The sequence below is a fragment of the Malus domestica genome, chromosome 06 (genome assembly GCF_042453785.1).
Source record: "Malus domestica chromosome 06, GDT2T_hap1".
In the NCBI taxonomy this organism is placed as follows: domain Eukaryota; kingdom Viridiplantae; phylum Streptophyta; class Magnoliopsida; order Rosales; family Rosaceae; genus Malus; species Malus domestica.
Window position 1 is genome coordinate 4,130,896 of NC_091666.1, and position 21,087 is coordinate 4,151,982.

The 21,087-nt window shown below is 35.7% G+C and overlaps 1 long non-coding RNA gene across 1 annotated transcript; it reads right to left on the reverse strand.

Annotated features, from left to right (window-relative positions):
* Positions 1 to 4,403: 4,403 nt before the first annotated feature.
* On the reverse strand, positions 4,404 to 7,779 carry LOC139197251 (uncharacterized). The gene is made up of 3 exons (XR_011582487.1): positions 7,560 to 7,779; positions 6,637 to 6,739; positions 4,404 to 4,639 (listed from the first exon to the last, which is right to left on the reverse strand). It is a non-coding gene; the product is annotated as an uncharacterized lncRNA (long non-coding RNA).
* Positions 7,780 to 21,087: the final 13,308 nt, after the last annotated feature.

The following is a 21,087-nucleotide window of genomic DNA, read 5'->3' on the forward strand; positions in this document are numbered from 1 at the left end:
AAACGTACCAATGTACTCTAAATGATATTATATATCTATATTCTCAAAAATAGCGTACCAATAATTTGGTAAGTTATTGGCACATTATGTAATCAAAAGTGTGTATAAATTAGTATTTTGATATATTATTTATTTTTTGTTTCGATACGTACCAAGTTATTGGTATGTTTATATTATCATTATTTTGGTATGTAAAAAAGCTAATGGCAAGTTATGTGTAATCGTAAAACCTATATGTACTTTTCAAGAAAATATGGGTACATTTCGGCATGAGTACATTTCAATCTAGTAAGCATACATTTTAATTTGGTATGAATATGTTTTAATTTAGCATAGGTATGTTTCAATTTAAGATTGTACATGTCAATGTTTATTTTTAAAGAACGATGGTACATTTCAATTCAATCATACTTGAATTTCTAGAGACGAAAATTTAAAAAAAAATTGAGAAAATAACCATTAACGACATTAGTTACAGTAATGAAGGAAAAAAGTTACAAACAATTTTTGTATAAAACAAAGTTAAATAGTTTAGATATACTAAATTTCTTAAATAATTTAAATATATATTAATTATTATATACCATCAAATTAATCTCACCCTCACTAGATATAATTGAATCCTTAAATTGATGAAGAGATGAGATTTTATAAAATAGCAATAAATTAATTAATATCTTTGAGTTGATTTTTTTACATAGAAATGAATCTAAAATGAATTTAAAAACACTTAAATTAACACTATATTTGGATGAAGAAATTTAAGATTACTAAGGAATTTTAAAATGATGGAAATTGAAATGAAGGGATTTTATTTTCTAGAATTTGTGAATTTTGTTGTTTGGTTAACTTAAAAGAACAATGGAATTGAAAACGGAATTTGTTAATTTTAAACTCCCAGTCATAGAAATTGGGAAATGACACCTATCTACATGGAATCTAAACTTGGAAACTGGAGGCCCCAAATTCCAAGTTTTTTTTTCACGTGGAAATTCTAAATTTCTATGTTATAAATCCAAACAAGGGAATTGATGCACGTCAATTTATAAATTCTGACTTTTATCCAAATTCCAAGTTTATTTCCCTCATCCAAACATAGTGTAAGATTATACATGGAGTAAAGGTTTAATCAAAAGTGAAAGCACTTTAATCTAAAGTTAAAAAGTAACAAATGTTTAATATAGATAAGTCTAAAATGAGGCATCTGATTCTACTTTTCTTTTATTTTTAAACAGAATCGAACCAACAAACATATTACATTTTTCGATTCCAATTCTAGTTTGAAGGGTAAACCGGACCGTGCTCATTCCTAACAAGAGACTTACCCCGCTTTTTTAAGTATAAATTTTCAGTTAAGCTTGATATAAATCAAGTGGTCAAGTGTTAAGAATAAACAATAAAGATACTAAAATTAAATGTTTTTATTTCAAAACTAGAACACTGATTAAACAAGTTGTTTTGAAACCCAAAGCTTGGGGTAGGGGGCCCATATTTAAGCATAAATTAGAGGAAGTAAATTTCCTCTTTGGCATCCGAAGGTTTGTCTTACTAGTTGATCGTGATGACGACGACAAATAAGACAGTTTAAGTGAATGGCTCTCAGTCCCTCAATTATTTGAGCTAGTCAATTGAGATGATGAAGACACACTCAGATGTACATAGCTTAACGCTTGTATTTACATGTCAAACAGAATTTGGCATTGCCACCCAACGACCACGATCGACAAACACCCTAATTCCTCTTTTAACACCCTTTGTAAAATTCATAACAGCAAATTCCTATCAAAAGTATGTGCTCATAATTCATGAAACGGTGTAGAAGTATGGCTCATGGATCATATGAGTGGAGACATAAATTAGTCACATTTAACAGGAAAAAACATGTGAACTGTGCACTTGCTATGACGGTTTTACTCTTGATATCGTAAGCATACCTCCCAAGGAACATGGCACATAAGTCTACCCTTCATGAGGGACTGTAGCACATGTCTACCTTATGAGTATTGGGCCTTTCGTCCAACAATGTATCAAAGGTTCTTCAGTCCATGATATGTCCTACCACCGGGCCATATTCGGTCCTATGGTGGCAGAAAGCTGACTATTCGGAATCTCTCCTTTGGATGTCTGGCGTGCCTGTGCTCTTACCAATAAGGACCTTCAGGACTATCAGCTAGTATGACTGTGGAGACTGGTCTGCACCATCACTAGCAGAATGTTAAGGTCTGCCTACTATGGCCTACAACTTAGCCAAGTCAATAAACAAGGAAAACGGTGCCACTTACTTCTCATAACTCTCTCAAGCTCATAGTTTCTCTCAAACTATCTTTCTTAGGCATTGGAGGCCCTTTGGTGGATTCCCTCCCCCCTTTTTTGGGTGTTCGTCAATTAGGTTAACAGTATTTTGAATTTTGTAGGTGGAATTTCGTCAATTAAACCGTGTACGAAATTTATGGAATGGATTTATAGAAACCCCCTAATTCCTCTTGATTTGAAAGTTGATGTGTTTAATTAATTATGAAAGTGTATATCTGTGTTGGGAATTGATGTAGAGATATATGATACAAACATACACCATTTTTAGCTTCTCACACTCCTATTTAATTTTGTCTGTTAATTTTGTTTGATTTATTGAATCCGATTGTTAGAAGTAAAGAATAGTGTGTGAGAAGTTAAAAATGATGTGTGAAAATTAACTTCATATATGATATATCCCAGTTGGATTTTCCGAGGTTGATGATCCAATGTAGCAGAGAAGTTCTTGTATACGCATCTCTTTATCACTCTGTCACAAGAATGATAAAAACTCAAGTCACAAGTGCATACTCATTTCTCTTTTATCTCAATCATTTAATGAAAGGCATGTAGTGAGATAGGGCATACAACATAAAGTAAACAAGATTTTCTCTTAAGATAGGCATGTTACATCTATAATGTCAATAAATAGAATGAGATTTACATGTCACAAGTACATTAATATGGTAGCGTAAGTTGAGAGAAAATGGTATAATATCTCCCGACACGATATTACCCATATTCAATAAATAATATATGCTTTATTAGTTATGTTCGGAACTACTCAAGATTAAAAAGTTTCTTAATCATAATCTTTTTTAATGATATCACAAGAGAAACACTTTTTAACTAAAATTACAAAGAAACTTAAATTCGGGGAATTGTAGTGATTGATTTTGTAGTTATGCTTGGAACGAATTCTAAGTTGCTTACGTTTCCCTTTTAAGGGAATCAAGCCGTTTTTTCAGAAGTTTATTTGAAATTTTGGTGATGGATATATATATATATATATATATATATATATATATATATATATATATATATATTTTGGAATACTGGGGATGGATATTTGGATACCATGTTTGTAGTGTTTTAGCTAGGTAGATTCATTTGAAAACAACCATGCATTACAAGTTGTGTAGGGTAGATCAATCGGTGGATTACAATACACAAAGTTCAATTCACAAGGAGCCCAAAGGATCATACGTCACATGTGAAGAATGGCTCGCGCCTATCCAACCGGGCTCTAGCCCATGCACAAAGCAGTACTTGCTTTCCAAATCCTAAGAATGTCTTTACCAAGCAAGCAAGAGTCGTCTCATTTGAGAGAGAGAGAGAGAGAGCTCTTAGGATGGTATGGTGGTGGTGTTGACGTGTGAAAATGACCCGAGGGATATGAGAAATGGATAGATTAGAGTTGGTGAATCTGCCAATGACTGCATATGTTTATATGTATCCAGTCGTGTTCTTTTAGACTATAGGATGTAAAGAAATTGTGGTTACTCATTATTTAATTTTTGTTGTACTTTCTCATCCACTAATAAATCAAAATTGAACAGTATGTAATTACGATTTAACCGAGTATTTTTTAATTATATATTGTGATTGAAAGGGGGACGTTTGATGAGATAGGGTTGGCTAGTTGGGTCCTTATTCTTATCACAAGGTCAAGGGGGGTTGGACACTCTGGCTTTCTTCTGCTCTTAAAATTAATTGCTATCGGTCATTTAGTATTAGAACCTAATGATTTTTTTTTCATTTGTAGTTAAAGATCTTAGGTTGGATTTCGTCAAATGCAAGTTTGAATCACATTATTAGTAAAAATCATTGTGTGGCTAAACTCATCATCTATCTTTAATATAGATAATCTTGTTTTTAATAATAATAATAATAATAATAATAATAATAATAATAATAATAATAATAATAATAATCGCTACCTCTTTTGCCTCTTTGTTTGTGTTGAAGGTCACTACCCCCTCCCCTCGTGGGTTTGTCTTTTTATGACATCAAAGTTCAAGCCATGTGCTCTTCTTTATCCACGCCACGCTCTCCGTCAGTAGTCAGCACTCGTCGTATATAGTAGTGGTTGTAGACCGTACACTTACAAGTAGTAAAAGTTCTAGCCTCAAATCTTTTGTATTGACAGAGTGCGAGGAGAGCCTGACCTGAGTATTTCAGAGTCAGACAGACCACCTTTTAATATACGATTCAGAACCTACTCAACACCTCTCTCTCTCTCTCTGCGTGACCTAAAATTCGGGGGCTTTTCCTAGGATAACTGAGGACACGGTTGTTGGCATGAACCCTTCATTTCTTTCTGAAACCAATCTGTTTCCACTTCCACCTGTTGATTGACAGGGATATTAAACTTAGCTTTGCATTCATTCACATCAGCAAGCAGATCGACAATCGTAAACTAACGCGCAGCACAGGTAGCAGGTACATTACATTAGGGTTTGAGACAAAACCCACCAATAAGAAAAAGAAAATAAAAAACCCAATTGGTTAAAAAATTATAGCAAAAAGCAAAATGGACATCTTTTGCTTCCATTCTGGGATTGAGTTGAGATATTCCCTAAACACTTCAGTCGGGTTTTTTTGCTATATATCATCTTAAACTTAATCTATTAAGTTAAGAGACTCAATGCATATATGTACTTTATTCATTCTTTGATGGAGTATTGCTTTACTGCTTATCTGAATAGGAAGATGCATGTCTCGGTATTTCTTCTTGGTGTAGCGTATAGGTTTATTTGTAGCTCTTGATATATAGTCCAAATGGAAAGAGATTGGAGTTTTTTTTAGCAAGCGATATTTTACACTAAGAAAGGAAAAAAAGTTTGAACTTAAAATGCGGTAAGATAAAGAAGAAGACTCTAATCATTAGGACAATCTACAACTTGCTGAAAGAGAATGAAGTTAAAAAGGAAAGTTAAAAGAAAGTGAGGAAAGAAAGGAGTATCGGGGTTAGGTAAAATGTGGCAGGAGTACCGAGTACTGCTATGGTACATGCAGAAGGGCTTTCTTTCTTAAAGAGGTCCCCCGGGATTTAAGGGATGAAAATCTGACCAAGGAGCTGGAGATTGGAAGAGACCAATTCCCAATGGAAAGGCCAATTAAGAGAGAGAGAGAGAGAGTGAACTATGGCCTCGTGGCCGACAGCTATTCGGTGCTCCTTAACTTGCCCTGCGTTTTTGACTTGGACAATGCACGTGATCACCCCTTTCTCCCGAGAAATTTTTAGTTGTGACAGGAACACGGATCGTACATTACGTGTTTTTCTGTAAGTGATGAAATTTTTTAATTTTTAAGTTATTAACCCTTTAACGCACATAATCCATTATTTATATAATGACACGTGATATGACGGTCACATTGAAAAATCTCTCCCCCCCCTCTTCTTCTCCTCCTCTCTGGCTCCGTCTCTGTGTGCCAACTCTTAGTTGCACCATGCTCCATGCGATCGGATTGGGTAAAGAGCCCATGAAGAAAGAGAGTGGGGGAGAATATGACCACATATAGGATGTTGATGTGTGGAATGAAAGTTTAAGCAAAGTGCGAAACTCTAGTGGTACTGCTAGCCATGGTTATCATCTTACTTGTATGTATTGACTAAGTCCCAAGTCAAACCAACCAACTCATATTGACTAAGTCCCAAGTCAAACCAACCAACTCATTTCGCTCTTTGTATAACACTCACACACACACACACAAATCCCTACATATGGACTGCATTATTGTAAGTTTAGACGATATACCAATTATCCTAATTCAATTTTATGCTACGGTTACGATCAATTAAACATATGCCTTTTTAATGCCAGTATGAACCTTAGTTGCTAAGAGCATGTTTCTAAGAGAGAGGGGGAGAATATGACCACAGATAGGATGTTGATGTGTGGAATGAAAGTTTAAGCAAAGTGCGATACTCTAGTGGTACTGCTAACCATGGTTATCATCTTACTTGTATGTATTGACTATGTCCCAAGTCAAACCAACCAACTCATTTCGCTCTTAGTATAATACACACACACACACACAAATCCCTATATATGGACTGCATTATTGTAAGTTTAGGCGATATACCAATTATCCTAATTCAGTTTTATGCTACGGTTACGGTCAATTAAACATATGCCTTTCTAATGCCAGTACGAACCTTAGTTGCTAAGAGCATGTTTCTAACCACAAACTCAAGTACATGGTTGAACAAATTATTAGGTACACATATTTACCGAATAGCCTCACAGTCCAGCTACAGTTCTCTCGTCCATGCAAGTTAGCCAATTACTAAGAGCAGTGGCGGATCTAGGATTTTAATTTAGGGTGGTCCCAACATACCTTGCACTTGTGAGAAACGCACAGATTGTAGAATATATTGTTTACACCTTCCAAAGGCAAAGGCTGCGGCTTGATCAACTCACTATACTCTAGGAAATAGTCCCTGCAATTCCACTACCACCTCAAGTTCAGAAAACAAGCACGGAAACAATATTGAAAGAAAGCACAGATTTTTACACACCCTTTTAGCATCACAAACTAGTTGTACACTCCAATTCACAATACATTACACAAAAACATATGAGACGAATATCGTAGAATAGAACCTGCTTAAATTTAAGTTCTCATTTTGAATTGGAGTGTTCAACTAATTGATAACAACTAGTATGTGAAATTCTGTGTAAAAAGTCCATCGTAATTAGTAAAGACAGCCACCAAATTTAAGTTCTCATTTTGAATTGGAGTGTACACGGTGTAACCAAAGGTTTTGTTCTAATTAGGGCATTTTAGTGATGCTCTGTTCATTGGCCTTCATTGAAAAGTATGCACTTATTACACTCAGCCAAATGCCACACGATTGGAAGACAAAATTACAGAGAGTAACGAAGCAGGTTCAATCCCTTAATGTGTATAGCCAACACATTACACAAAAATACGAAACGAATATCGAAAGAAAGCACCGATCTTCAGCCACCCATTTAACATCAAAAACTAGTTCTATGCTCCAATTCACAATATACAGCCAACACATTACACACACTACCACTTCTTTAGTTAATCTACTCTCTTTCAGACCAAAGATCAAACATTTCATAAGCATAAATTTCCTCTGCTCTCGGACCCCAGCCACCTACACATTCATGATTCATATATACTAACACAGACACAGTAACACTATCAGATAGTGGATCTGTGGATGGCAAAATTATTTAATGGACAGAGACTTCACAGAGTCAAAGAGAGTACAATTACAAAGTACAAACCTCTTTGACCAAGAAGAAGAGGACTAGCGGCTAGCCTCCAGAGTCCAGACCAGAGCTTTACACGGAGAACAGAGATGTCGTCGCCCCGCTCGTCGGTGCAAGTTGCAACGGTGAACATAAACTAGAGTGCAGGTGCAGCAGAGAGTTGATCGATGCTTAAGGAACAGGAGCGGGCCGAGCGGCAAGATTAGGTATTATTGAAGTGAAGGTTCTGATTGCTGAAGGAGCTGATCGTGTGAAGGTTCTCACATGAGTGAGGTTTCAAATTTTTTTAATGACTTGGCTCAAAACGACGTCGTTTTGGCCACGTCATTTTGAAATTTTTTTTGGCTTTCTTCTTCTCTTCCTGAAACGCACAGCTTGCAGCAGCCACCATGGCTGCTGTTCTTCTCCATCACTGCCCAGACTAGGGTGGTCCTTGAAGATCCTCACAGCCATTTTTCCGAGCTTCGGGTGGTCCCGGGACCACCCTGGTCCCTTAATAGATCCGCCCCTGACTAAGAGCATCTCTAATAGGACAACATAATTAGGGTCCTCCACCACAAGGGCTCCAAGGAAATTTTAAAATGTAATAATTCGAGTTGTCTAATTCTTCTTTCAGTTAGCATCTTTAAAGAATTCGAAAGATTCAAACATACTAATGATACATTTCATTGTAGAGGAGAAAATATACAAACATGGTACCTCAGGAAAAGGCTCAAATGACAATTATTTAATTAAGTGATAAAATAGTTTTTGAATGATTTTTTTGCATCGATGAACTTGAAAAAAGACCTAACATTAGGTGGCTCGGATCATTGGAATAAAATGCAAAGCTACAAATGTGCCCCTCAAATAACTTTATTTGTAAACACTTATATACACGATCATGTGTTTAGGGTCTAAACACTTATATACTTGGAAGACTACATTTATTTTTCCACATTTTAAGACTAAATGTTGTAATGTGATGTATTCAACTTGGAAAATGTTAGGAGGCCACATTTTTGCACCATTTGATGTGCTAAGTGATTGTACATGCATGTCATGTCCATTGATGAATTTATCTCATTGGATGTTAGTTGTATGCATCAATTGTCATATGAAATGGTACACCAATGTGGTATAAATATGTGATCATCTTAGCATTACTCATTCAATTAATATTCAATGAGATAACGTCATTTATTTTGGTAGTGTATACACATCATACAATACTAAAATGTGGTATGATTATATTTACTAGTATTTTTTTGTCTTACCTATATTATAAATAAAGATTAATGCTAGGAAGACCACATAATTATACCACATTAGTGTACCACCTGATGGGGTAGGTGATTTATAAAATTAACATCCAATCATATATGGTGCATTTTTGCTCACCACTCTCAAGTGGTGGTAATGCTCACCACCCTACTTATTGCCATTGGATGAGTTTAGTTTTGAGATTTGTGTATGTCCACACTACAAAGATCTCAAAATTTAAAACTCATTCAATAGTGATGGATAGGGTGGTGATCATCACCGTCACTTGATGATGTTGAGCAAAAATATTCCTCAATCAGATAAACTTATTAATTGATGTGGCATGTACATATCACATACTACATTAAATGACATGACAATGTAGTACAAAAAAGTAATCTCCCTCGTATTTTCCCCAAATAAATGTGATCTCTAACATTACTCAATAGTTTTTTGCTAAAGGACAATTTATTAGTGTGTGGCTTATCTACTTCATTTGTTTTAGCCAATTCATATACCATTTGTCAGTGAAACAATACAATTATGTTTATGAAATGCATCAACTTTGTTTATACTATACTTCACCAATCCTGAAACTACTGAGCACCAATCAACTTCATGCCTTTAGGGACCTACTGAAGGATTCATGTTGATCTCTGCCGAAGCACAAAAAAGTTTCTCTCCAACCATGAGACCAATTATAATGCGACATGTGTCAACATTAGAATAAAGCTCTTAAAGTCTCACATCGACCGTGGATGAAAGTGTGCGATTCTCCTACATTATAAAAGGAGAATATTCTCTTACAATTAATCCCTAATATCATTGTTGTACTTAAACCATTATTAGAACCCACTAATGATGATTATGCTTAAACCATTGTATCCTGTAAACTCTATATTATTAATGAGGACTTATCTATCCTTGTGGATGTAACCCAACCTAGGGTGAACCACGTATACCTCTTGTGTTTACTTTCCTTATCTATCCCTTTACATATTTACCTATACTTAGGGACCAGAGCAACCATGCGGAGGTCACAAACTTGATATTTTACGTTGTTCCAAAGTCTACCCGATTTTATGCATCAACAAGCTTCATTAGTATTAATTAATTAGTTACTATTTTTATGGGTTTGTTGTAGATACAGGGTCATGTATATCACATATCAATTGTCTCCTCCTAATTTTGATAGATGCTTGCTTTCACTTTTGTACATTAAAAGAAAATGAATCCAAGGTGTGGGACCATGATTTTCTGGAACCATGAACGTGGCACCTCGAGTGGCAAGAATGACCGGAATGCCCATAACCCATAGGGCATAGTCTGACGACCTTAGTCTGATAGGCTAGGCTTAACCCCATTGAATATATTACTTGTCTCCCAAATAAGGAAACCCTAATTCAAGTCAAATTAGGATATCTTAGGGATTAGGAAATGTAATCATAATCGTAAGAGAAATGGATATCTTATCATATATTTTCTCCTAGATTGTCTCCGATATAATTGGGGTTATTCCCCCTACAAGAACTCTCAAGATCTTTATAAATACCCTAACCTGGATATTTATTTAGCTAAGTCTTTTATGATGAAGGAAGTCTTTTATGATGGAGAAAGTCTTTTATGATCCAGGACCTTCTCTGGACTCTTCATTTTCTCTAATACATACGTATTCTCTCTATGCCTAATAGAGGCTCATCTTGCATACATGATGCGCCATCTACACGTAGACACGTCCATAGAGAACTTATCTCCTTAACCACCTGCCCTAGAACTTTGTCAAGGATGATTCACGACGTCTTGCACATCACACCATTCTTTCTTACAACTACACTCGTGGTTTAATTCTCCCTCCCAGAGATATGTAGGTAGTCCTCTTTTGATTCAACCACACACCCAATCAACCTCATTCTCCCCTCACCAAAGACCATGGGAAATTTCGACTAGATTTCGCCTCCGTCCGCAAATGTGCGCGAATTTGGTTCCAACACAAGAAAAGATCTATGACCAAATTAAACAATATTATATTTCACATATTATAAGGATACGAAAACAAAAAAACTTAGCTACATAGACAAATATAGTGTGTATATGTGTTAATTCTCCCTCTGGGAGATATGTAGGCAGTTCTATTCGGATTGAACCATAAACCCAATCAACCTCATTCTCCTCTTGCCAAAGATCATGGGATTTTCTGACCAGATTTCGCCTCCACCCATAGATGTGCTCGAATTTGGTTCCAATACAAGGAAGGATCTATGCCCAAATTAAATAATATTAGATTTCACATCTTATAAGGATACGGAAACCAAAAACCCTTAGGTACATAGACAAACATAGTGTGTGTGTGTGTGAGAGAGAGAGAGAGAGAGAGAGAGAGAGAGAGAGAGAGAGAGAGTGTGTGTGTGTGTGTGTGTGTGTTGAAGACACATTTGATTGTTCATCATTTATACGCGAAAAACCCCATAATTCACAACCATAAGAAGCTTTCTTTGTCGAATTCTGCATAATGAGGAAAGAAGACGAAGATAATTTATAGTATGGAGAGGAAAAGAAACGAAGAGACGTGCTTAATATCATGATTTTGTTTATATATATATATATATATATATATATATATATATATATATATATATATTTAAGGGATACCACGAGCGAAAAACCCCATAATTCACAACCATAAGAAGCTTTTTTTGTCGAATTTTTCTTAAAGTGGAAAGAAGACGAAGATAATTTATAGCAGGGAGAGGAAAAGAAAAGAAGAGACGTGCTTAGTATTATGATTTTGTTTTTTATTTTTTATTTTTTTTTATCTAGGGGATAACAGAATCAAATTGAAGAGTTAATGTTGTTAAGTGGGGTTAAGTAAATGATCACGTGTCAAGATTTTAAGCAAGCCACAGAGAGGCCACATACACAAATGGCTGCATAATGTTTGAACTTTGTATGTATAGGCTCACACCTATAAAATGAGAAACATAAAAAGACAAATCAAATAAATGCTTACAATAAAACTCCTAAAAAACTAAAAGATTCCAAGACAATATTACTAAACTAGAGCTAATAATAAGGCGCAAATTTAAAATAGCATTCATGCATTATAGCTCCAAAAATGCATGTAAGTTATTATATCGCTTAAATCCATTTGATGTTATAGTTGTCATTAATTTTATATAATAATAGCTTTGGTTCGTGGCCTGCATCAAGAACTAAATGATTTATGATTTTAGAGTTGTGGGTTTATTAGTATTGACTTACTTGATTAGAGAACGTCAAAATGTAGCAGATATATTGTAATCTTCCAAGTTCAATTCCTGATTGAGATTTGTGTCTTGTACAGATCTTTAATATAGTTTGAATTTTTTTAGTGATTATTTTTACTTTGTTAAAAAGAACTTTTCTTTTACATTTTATATCCTTTTTTGAGTGTAATGTTACACTTATTTTTACTTCTCATATGATCTTTTAACTCTTCAGTCGTCGAATCAGATAAATTGAAGAAGAACAATGTTAAAAAATTAACACAAATGTATGAGATGTAAAAATAGATATGTGAATACCACTATCATTTTTTTATATCAATTTTTGGTCTTTGGAGGTGATTTTGCTACCGCATGTTGTGGCTGGGTCCCATTTTACTAACCTGAGTATTTAGGGCGAACTCAAATTTAATTTGATCTTTCTTTTTTTATTTTTGAATTTCAAATGAACACTCAGCTAACATTGTACCAGAAAAAAAAATCCGATGCTCGGTGTGTTCAAAGTATGGGTTACAACTCTATATATAATTTCAAAAAAAATAAATCTCACTACAAAATGTAGATACTCTTAACAGTAGAGATGAATTCCATAGAAATCAAGAAATACACTGAAGAAGGAAGCTTAGAAGAGAAGTAAAAAGAATTACAATATATTTCTTTATCTGTTTTTAGTATTACAGCATCTTACCAAACTAAAGGAAAGGAAAAGGTATTTATACTATTCTATCTAGTAAGCCATATGTGCACATGTGTTGCACGTGTAGTGATAATACCACAGCCTATATACTTATCCAATACCCCCCCTCAATCTTGGCTGGGGTACCCAAGCTTAAGATTGAAACAATGGCGCAGAAAATCAGGTCCATGCAGGCCCTTTGTCAAGACATCAGCAATCTGATCCTTAGTACACAGATACTCCACAATTAAATCTCCCTTTTGAACTCGTTCACGAACGAAATGAAAATCAGTCTCTAAGTGTTTGATTCGAGAGTGCTGCACTGGATTTAAACTCAATGCTATAGCCGATTGATTATCACAATATAGCACTGGAGGAGAAGACAGAAATTCATGTAAATCCTTGAGTATAAGCCGGATCCAAGAAATATCAGCAGTGGTATGTGCCAAGGCACGATATTCGGCCTCCGTTGAACTCCTAGAAACTGAGGACTGCTTTTTAGATTGCCAGGAAACAGGATTCGGCCCAAGATAAACAACATACCCAGTGATAGATCGTCGAGTATTCAAATCAACTGCCCAATCGGAGTCACTATATGCAGTGACAGTAACTGGACCTCCAGAAGTATATGTTAAGCCACAATGAAGAGTACCTTGGAGAAAGCGGAGTATTCTTTTAACCATAGCAAAATGAATATCAGTGGGAGCATTCATATATTGACACACATTATTCACAGCAAATGCAATGTCGGGACGTGTAAAGGTGAGGTATTGTAGGGCTCCAACCAAGCTACGATATAATGTGGGATCTGATAATAAGGTACCTTCAGTGGATAGAACCTGATTATGAGGTTTGCAGGGTGTAGAACATGATTTACAGTCGTCCATTCCAGCCTTGTGAATCAAGTCTTTAGTGTACTTGGCTTGATTAATAAACAGGTCCCCATTAGCTCTATAAGTAATTTGAAGCCCAAGGAAATAAGCCAGTCGCCCCATATCCTTAAGATCAAATACTGCATTGAGAGTTGTAATCACAGATTGAATCATTTGAGAATTAGAACCTGTAATGATAATGTCGTTGACGTAGAGGAGGAGAAGGACAACATCAACACCATCAGTTCGAACAAATAAACTAGAATCTGACAAAGAGGCATCAAAACCAATGGCTTGCAGATAACTAGTAAATTTATCATTCCAAGCGCGTGGAGCTTGTTTTAAGCCATAAAGAGACTTAACCAATTTGCAAACATGTGTAGGAAATTGAGGATGAACAAAGCCTTGAGGTTGCTTCATATAGACTTCTTCCTGCAATTCTCCATGAAGAAATGCATTCTTCACATCGAGTTGTCTAAGTTCCTAGTGATGTGTTGTAGCCAATGCTAAAACTAAACGCACTGTAGTATGTCGAACAACTGGACTGAAAGTTTCTGTATAATCCAGCCCCTTTTCTTGGTTAAACCCCTGAGCCACCAGCTGAGCTTTATATCGTGAAATAGAACCATCACTGTGTCTTTTAATCTTATACACCCACTTGCTTCCAATCACATTTTTATCATAAGAATTAGGAACAAGAGTCCATGTGCCTTGAGATTGAAGAGCATCAAACTCTTCTTGCATTGCCGATTGCCACTGAGGAATAGAAGAGGCTTGTTTGAAATTGGATGGTTCAGAAGCATCCAAAATATCAGCAATAAATGTGAAACCCCCTGAAAAATGAGCATCATCTGCAGGAGTTAAGGATGCCACTTCGGGAAATATAGCAGTCAAAGCGGAGTAGTCCTTTCTGGTAATTGCACCTGTTTTCAATCGGGTCTGAATACCTTGTGATATAGACACATTCTCTGTGGTAGGAAAAATAGATGAAGGAATAGTAGGTAACTCCACTTGTAACTGTTGTGATTGAAGGACAGGCAACATAGAAGTAGGGCTGGAAAGAGTAGCAGGTGAAGCAGAGTCCTGTGCATTTTCCAAAGAACCAGAAGACATAGTGCTGAGATGCCGTGATGTAGAGCTGAGAGGTTGTGAAGCTGAAAGATTATGGAAATCTTGATGATCATCAGTATTAACACCATGTGCCATGGGAACTGATAGCTGAACAAGAATAGGTGTCACACGACTAGTTGCACTAGAAGAAGGTGTAGTCCCACCAGCTATAGGAATACCATTCTTGTAAGGAAACACAGTCTCATCATGATAAACATGGCGAGAAATAAGAATTTTCCCAGTGGACAAATTATAACAGATGGCACCTTTATAACCTTGTGGATATCCCAAGAAAACACACTGAGTGGATCTGGATTGCAGTTTATTAGTATTATATGGTCTGAGGTAAGGATAGATTGCAGAGCCAAAGATCTTCAAATTCACGAGATCAGGTTGTTTGCCAAACAATTTTCCAAATGGGGAGTCCATATGAAGAGTCTTGCAAGGCATCCTATTAATCAGAAAAGCAGCATGTGCTACAGCATAAGACCAAAACTGATGAGGTTACTTAGCAACAGATAACAATGTAATTGTTGTCTCAATTAAGTGTCTATGCTTCCTCTCAGCTAGACCATTTTGCTGGGGTGTGTATGGGCATGAAATATGATGTAAAATACCATGGGTAGCCAAATATTCCTTAAATGCATTGTTGAGAAACTCTCCACCACCATCAGACTGTAACATTTTAATTCTAGACTGAAATTGATTCCCAACATAAGCACAGAATTTGACAAATGAACTGAACACCTCTGATTTATTCATTATAGGAAAAATCCATACAAACCTAGTAGCTTCATCTATAAACGACACATAATAGCGAAACCCCTCAATGGAAACAACTGGAAAAGGTCCCCATACATCGCTATGAATCTTATGAAAAGGTATGTCTACTGTATCAACCCTAGCAGAAAATGGAAGTCTACTCATTTTGCCCTCAAGACAATGTAAACAAACTTTACTAGTGTCATCAGAAGAACAAGCTATATTGGAATTCCTAAGCATAGCTGCTAAGATTGCATTGGAAGGGTGTCCACATCGCTGATGCCACAAAGAAGATTGCACTGTATGTCCCAAATAAGCAGAAGGAATTGCACCTTTATTCAACAGTGTTGGAAAAATATGCACAGGTACTCTGAACAACTCATTATTGCTACTCTTTCCGTGGTGGAGGATTGCCCCTGTTGCCTTGTCCTGCACGAAAAATTGAATGTCATCACATATGAACCAACTGTGATTGTCTTTACACAGTTTCTTAACAGACAAAAGATTAACAGTTAGCATCGGCACATGTAAAACACTCTTAAGAGACAAAATATGAGATGGAGTTCGCAGAGTGCCATGACCAATATTTTGTACATCCAAACCTTCACCATTACCAACTATTATCTTCTCAGTGCCTTCATATGGTGTAGAATGAGCAAGAACTGTTAAATCTGGGGTCATGTGATGAGAAGCACCAGTATCAAGAATCCACGAGTCTCCATTTGAAGTAGCTGCAGAAACTTGAACATTCATAGCTGGAAAACCATTAGAAGATGATGGCACAGCTTGAGACATGAATGAAGGAAGCTGATTAACATTCACAAACTGAGAGGATGGGTTATTGTTGACAAACTGTGACTGAGCAGTAATCATTCCCATATCAACAGCATGAGGGGACATAGGAAACCCTTGATAAGCAAAATTGGCAGATAAGGAAGGAGATGGCTGAGCTCCTTGATAGGCATAATTGTTCCGATGCCTACAGTTCAAGGCAATATGACCCCGTTTGCCACATATTTGACATTCTTGTACAGTTGAACCATTATCATTCCTAAAAAGACATGTAACTGCTACATGACCCTTTCTCGAGCAGATTTGACACTCAGGAATAGGCTCAAACCGATTGGATGTATTTCCTGACCACTGCTGCCAATTATTTCCAGATCGCGATCCATTAAATTTCTGCTTATATCCTCCATTGACCCTTGGTCTATAATTATTTCCATTGAATGATCTGCCAGTCATATTATTTCCTGAGTATCCGTTAGAGGGAAATTGATTACCATGATAACCTGTAACAAAGGAAGAACTTCCAGAAAAACCAGAACCAACAGTCGGAGAAACTTGTGCATTAGAAGAACTGCCTGATGGAGCTGAAGATGCAGGGAACTGAGAGGAAGAACTCCCAGTATGACCATTAGAAACAGTTGCATTAACATACATGGCAGACATACTCTGAACCAAAGACTGCATTCTAGTTTCAAGTGTTTTCTCGGCACCAATTAATTGAGCTCGAAACTCTTTCAGTGTAATCGGTGATTCTCTAGCGAAAATAACAGTCCGAATCATATCATAATCAGAAGGTAAGCCAGTTAGTGCAGCAATGATGAGATCATTGTCTGACACTTTCTCTCCAGCAGCCTGTAACTGATCTTTAATAGCCTTTAACCTTAACAGATATTTATCAATATTGTCACCCCCTTTCTGCATAGTATGTAACTCCGCTTTGAGATGATTGACACTAGCTTTAGACACAGACATATATCTATCCTGTAAAGCCGTCCATGCCTCATGAGAGGTCTTACAGCCTACCACATGTTCTATAGCATCATCACTAAGTGTAGCAAGTAACAAGCTTAACAATGCCATATCAATCTTAACCCATTCTTTATAAGCTGCATTTATCTCATTGGTAACCCCTAATTCAGAAGTGATAACAAACTTGGGAGGGCATACAGAATCACCAGTAAAATGATCAAAGAAATCATAGCCTCGAAGAACCGAGCCAAATTGATAACTCCATTTAATGAAATTATCATCATTCAGTTTAATAGTGAGCATACCCAACAAATTTTCAATCCTCACTTGATTTGCCATGATATGAAAACAAAACAGAGACGCAATCAAAACTATGTCAGTGTGAAAATACCCAGAAAAACCCAGATGCAAGATGAGTCGGTGTATAACTCCAGATGAACAAGAATTGCAAATCTGATTTCCAACTACGAAGACAATCGCTATACAATTGTAGAGAAGCAAGAATCACATATATACTCGGACAATGGCAATCGGCCTTGAATCTATTCAATTACTTCAAGAAACTAAATTCTCCACAAATTTTGGCATCGGCCTTTCATCAAATTCAACATATAATTCTTCAATTAACAAACAAACTATGGCATCGGCCTTCAATTACACTTCAATTTAAACGAAATTTCAGAAGAAGAACACTAAACTCTTTTAGGGTTTCTAACGCAAAGAACAAATGTCCAGAGACAAAGCCCAGAAACAATATCACCTTCTTACCAATCGAAGCAGCGGAAACGATGAACCAGTACCATTGCGCAAGCAAGAATGGCTCTGGATACCATCTTAACAGTAGAGATGAATTCCATAGAAATCAAGAAATACACTGAAGAAGGAAGCTTAGAAGAGAAGTAAAAAGAATGACAATATATTTCTTTATCTGTTTTTAGTATTACAGCATCTTACCAAACTAAAGGAAAGGAAAAGGTATTTATACTATTCTATCTAGTAAGCCATATGTGCACATGTGTTGCACGTGTAGTGATAATACCACAGCCTATATACTTATCCAATAATTTCAAAAAAATAAATCTCACTACAAAATGTAGATACGAGGCTCATTCATCTTCCTGGCTGCGCAACCTGGGCAACTTGTTCGTAACAACGACGTCAAGCTGGGCGGCTCTCTCAACAATTTCCTTCGTCTTCCTTGTGAGCTTAATTTGATTTTTACCAGAGGTGATGATGAATATTTCACATTTCACGCTACAAAGCTCGATGCACGCGTTTGATCTTCACTTTCCCACATTACAAGTACATTAATGCAAAGTTTCATGCTTGAAGTATTTAATTCGATGCGTTCAATGATATAATTGGTCGTTGTTATAATTATATTGTTTAATCAAGGCTTAAGGTCGATTCAGTCAAGCAAGGATGGCTGGGTTGAGAGAGAAGGAGATGGGGCCGTCCAGCTTGGAGGAAGAGGACAAAAGTGGGACCAATCCGCCGCAGCACCACTCCCACTTGCCCATTCATCCCTCGTTTGTTGTTTTTTAATACAACTCAATTTGTCTTCCCCCTCACGTTTCAAGTTAACTCAACCCGGTCAACTTTCTAAGTTAACCATGGTTACTTGTTACAACCAGAGAAACCCTAACCATGGCCAACATCTTCAGCTGCGATGCGACGATCCATCATATAATCCCACCCCACACTTCCCCCCCCCACCCCCAAATTTAAGGTTGTTTGTTTTCCTCAAATGTTTATGTATATCATTAGATCAGTCAAACTTTTAAGGAGTAACCTGCGATTTAATCCTCCAAACTATCATCAATTTTTTTTTAACAAACGATATTATTTACTAAAACAGAGAAGGTGGGCTTAGGGGGTGTATTCAATTGAGAATGTGAGAGATTTTAATGGATTTATAAATCCATGGATTTTTATGGAGTTTAATTGATTTGTAGAGATTCCATATAAAATTTTGATTCAATTCCCTTGAAATCTCATGGGAAGAGGTGAGATTTGTAGATGCTTAAAATACACTACGAAATCTCTCTAATTCTCTCTAATTCCTCAACTTTCTCAAATTCTTTAAAATCAATTTCTAATTGAATACACCTGGAATGTTATAAACTTCTTTAAAATTCTAATTGAATACACCCAGATTTCTAAGGATTTTAATAAACTATCTTAAAATTCTAATTGAATACACCTAAAATTTCAGAGAATCACTTGAAATCCTGATTGAATACCCCTAGATTCATTAAAAGAATTAAAATCCCTTAAAATCCCAATTGAATACACCCCCCTTAAGCCTCTCACAATGGGCAAACAATAATGTGGTTCAAATTTGTCTTTGCTGAGAATCGAACCGAAGACCTCTCACTTACAAGTGAAGAGAAATACCACTAGACTGTAGTACTAAGTGGCGACTATCATCCTATTTGAAATTGACTTTCTAAATTATTATTTTTGAAAAAGTATGAAAAATTAAGTACTTAAACTAAGAATAGTCAATTTACCCACTACTGTTAGATTAAATCCAATTTATTGTTAGTATGCCAGTTTTTATAATTAAAAATGTTACAGATTTCATTATTATGGTAATTTGAATCCAGTTTTAAAAAGATATAGATATTTAATTTTTTGTCAAAATACTTAGAATTCTCTTTGTTTCACAAGTTTTATAATTATTCTAGTCCATGTGTCCTATTTTTATTGGTGGAGATAGGTGGCATGTAAGAATGGGCAACGAAAAAACAATTTTGCCCTTCAATTTGACAGAAATGTGGATGGAGTATAACAATAAGGGGCGAATCGGCTAATTTTTAGTATTTTAGGATCTTAATTTACCAAAAAAAAAAAGAATTTAGGAAATCAACCTCCACTAAAATGATTGTTTGGAAGTAAAACGGCAATTTAACCAACATTTAAAATACGTACTTCCCCCACGCTCCTTTTATATCCTTAATTTGTCACCAACTCACCCCATCCAATTTAAATATTTTTCTTGGTGCCACATCTCTTTCAAATATTTATGCACAACTATACTATAATGCTCATATAGTTGATTAATATCACTTTATTTATCTAAGAATTTCATGATCACCTTATAACAACTTATGAGGTGTTTTTGTAAAACAAGAAAAACTTATGCGTAATTATTGCTAACCAAAATGTTTACTAGCATATTTCAATTTAGTCAAGTTCGCAAAAATAATATGTTCTCTCTGTTCACTCAAGTTCGAAGCCTGTTCGTGATTTCAATCACTCAAATAAAATAAAGTAAAACTTGCAAGTTATTGATTTTTGTTTCATAAAACTATCAGTTCACTATTGTTTCACCTAAAAAAAAGTCCATGTAATTCAAAACGTAGTTCGAATCAAGGAATTTGTTAACATCGTGTTGTACTCGCTTCAAAATTGTTTAATGTTTCATTTATTCTTTTTAATTACTATATAAATTCTTGAGGCTGTGTATTAAGAAATGTAGCACAAGATATTAAATAGGATGGATACAAATGGAATTAAAGAGTCCTACAAAGGCACGTGAGAGGGAATTGTAAATCGCTACTTCATCTCCAACTCATGGGGTAAAGCTTAAAATATAAGCCTTAAAACCCCCCAACCCATCTCCAACCATGGGTTAAAATAAGTAATGGGGATCAAATATATCTCTGAGCTAGATTTCCACCAGGATTTAAGTCTGGCTTAAATTATTCTGGACCCGTCAAACTGTCATATTTCAAACATTTTTTTTGTTTTTTACTTATAATCCAACGGCTATGATCAAATGAGATCATATCAATAGTAAAAGAAAGATTTGACAGCCCAAAATTAAATCTAACATCTAAAATAATTTAAGAAAATTA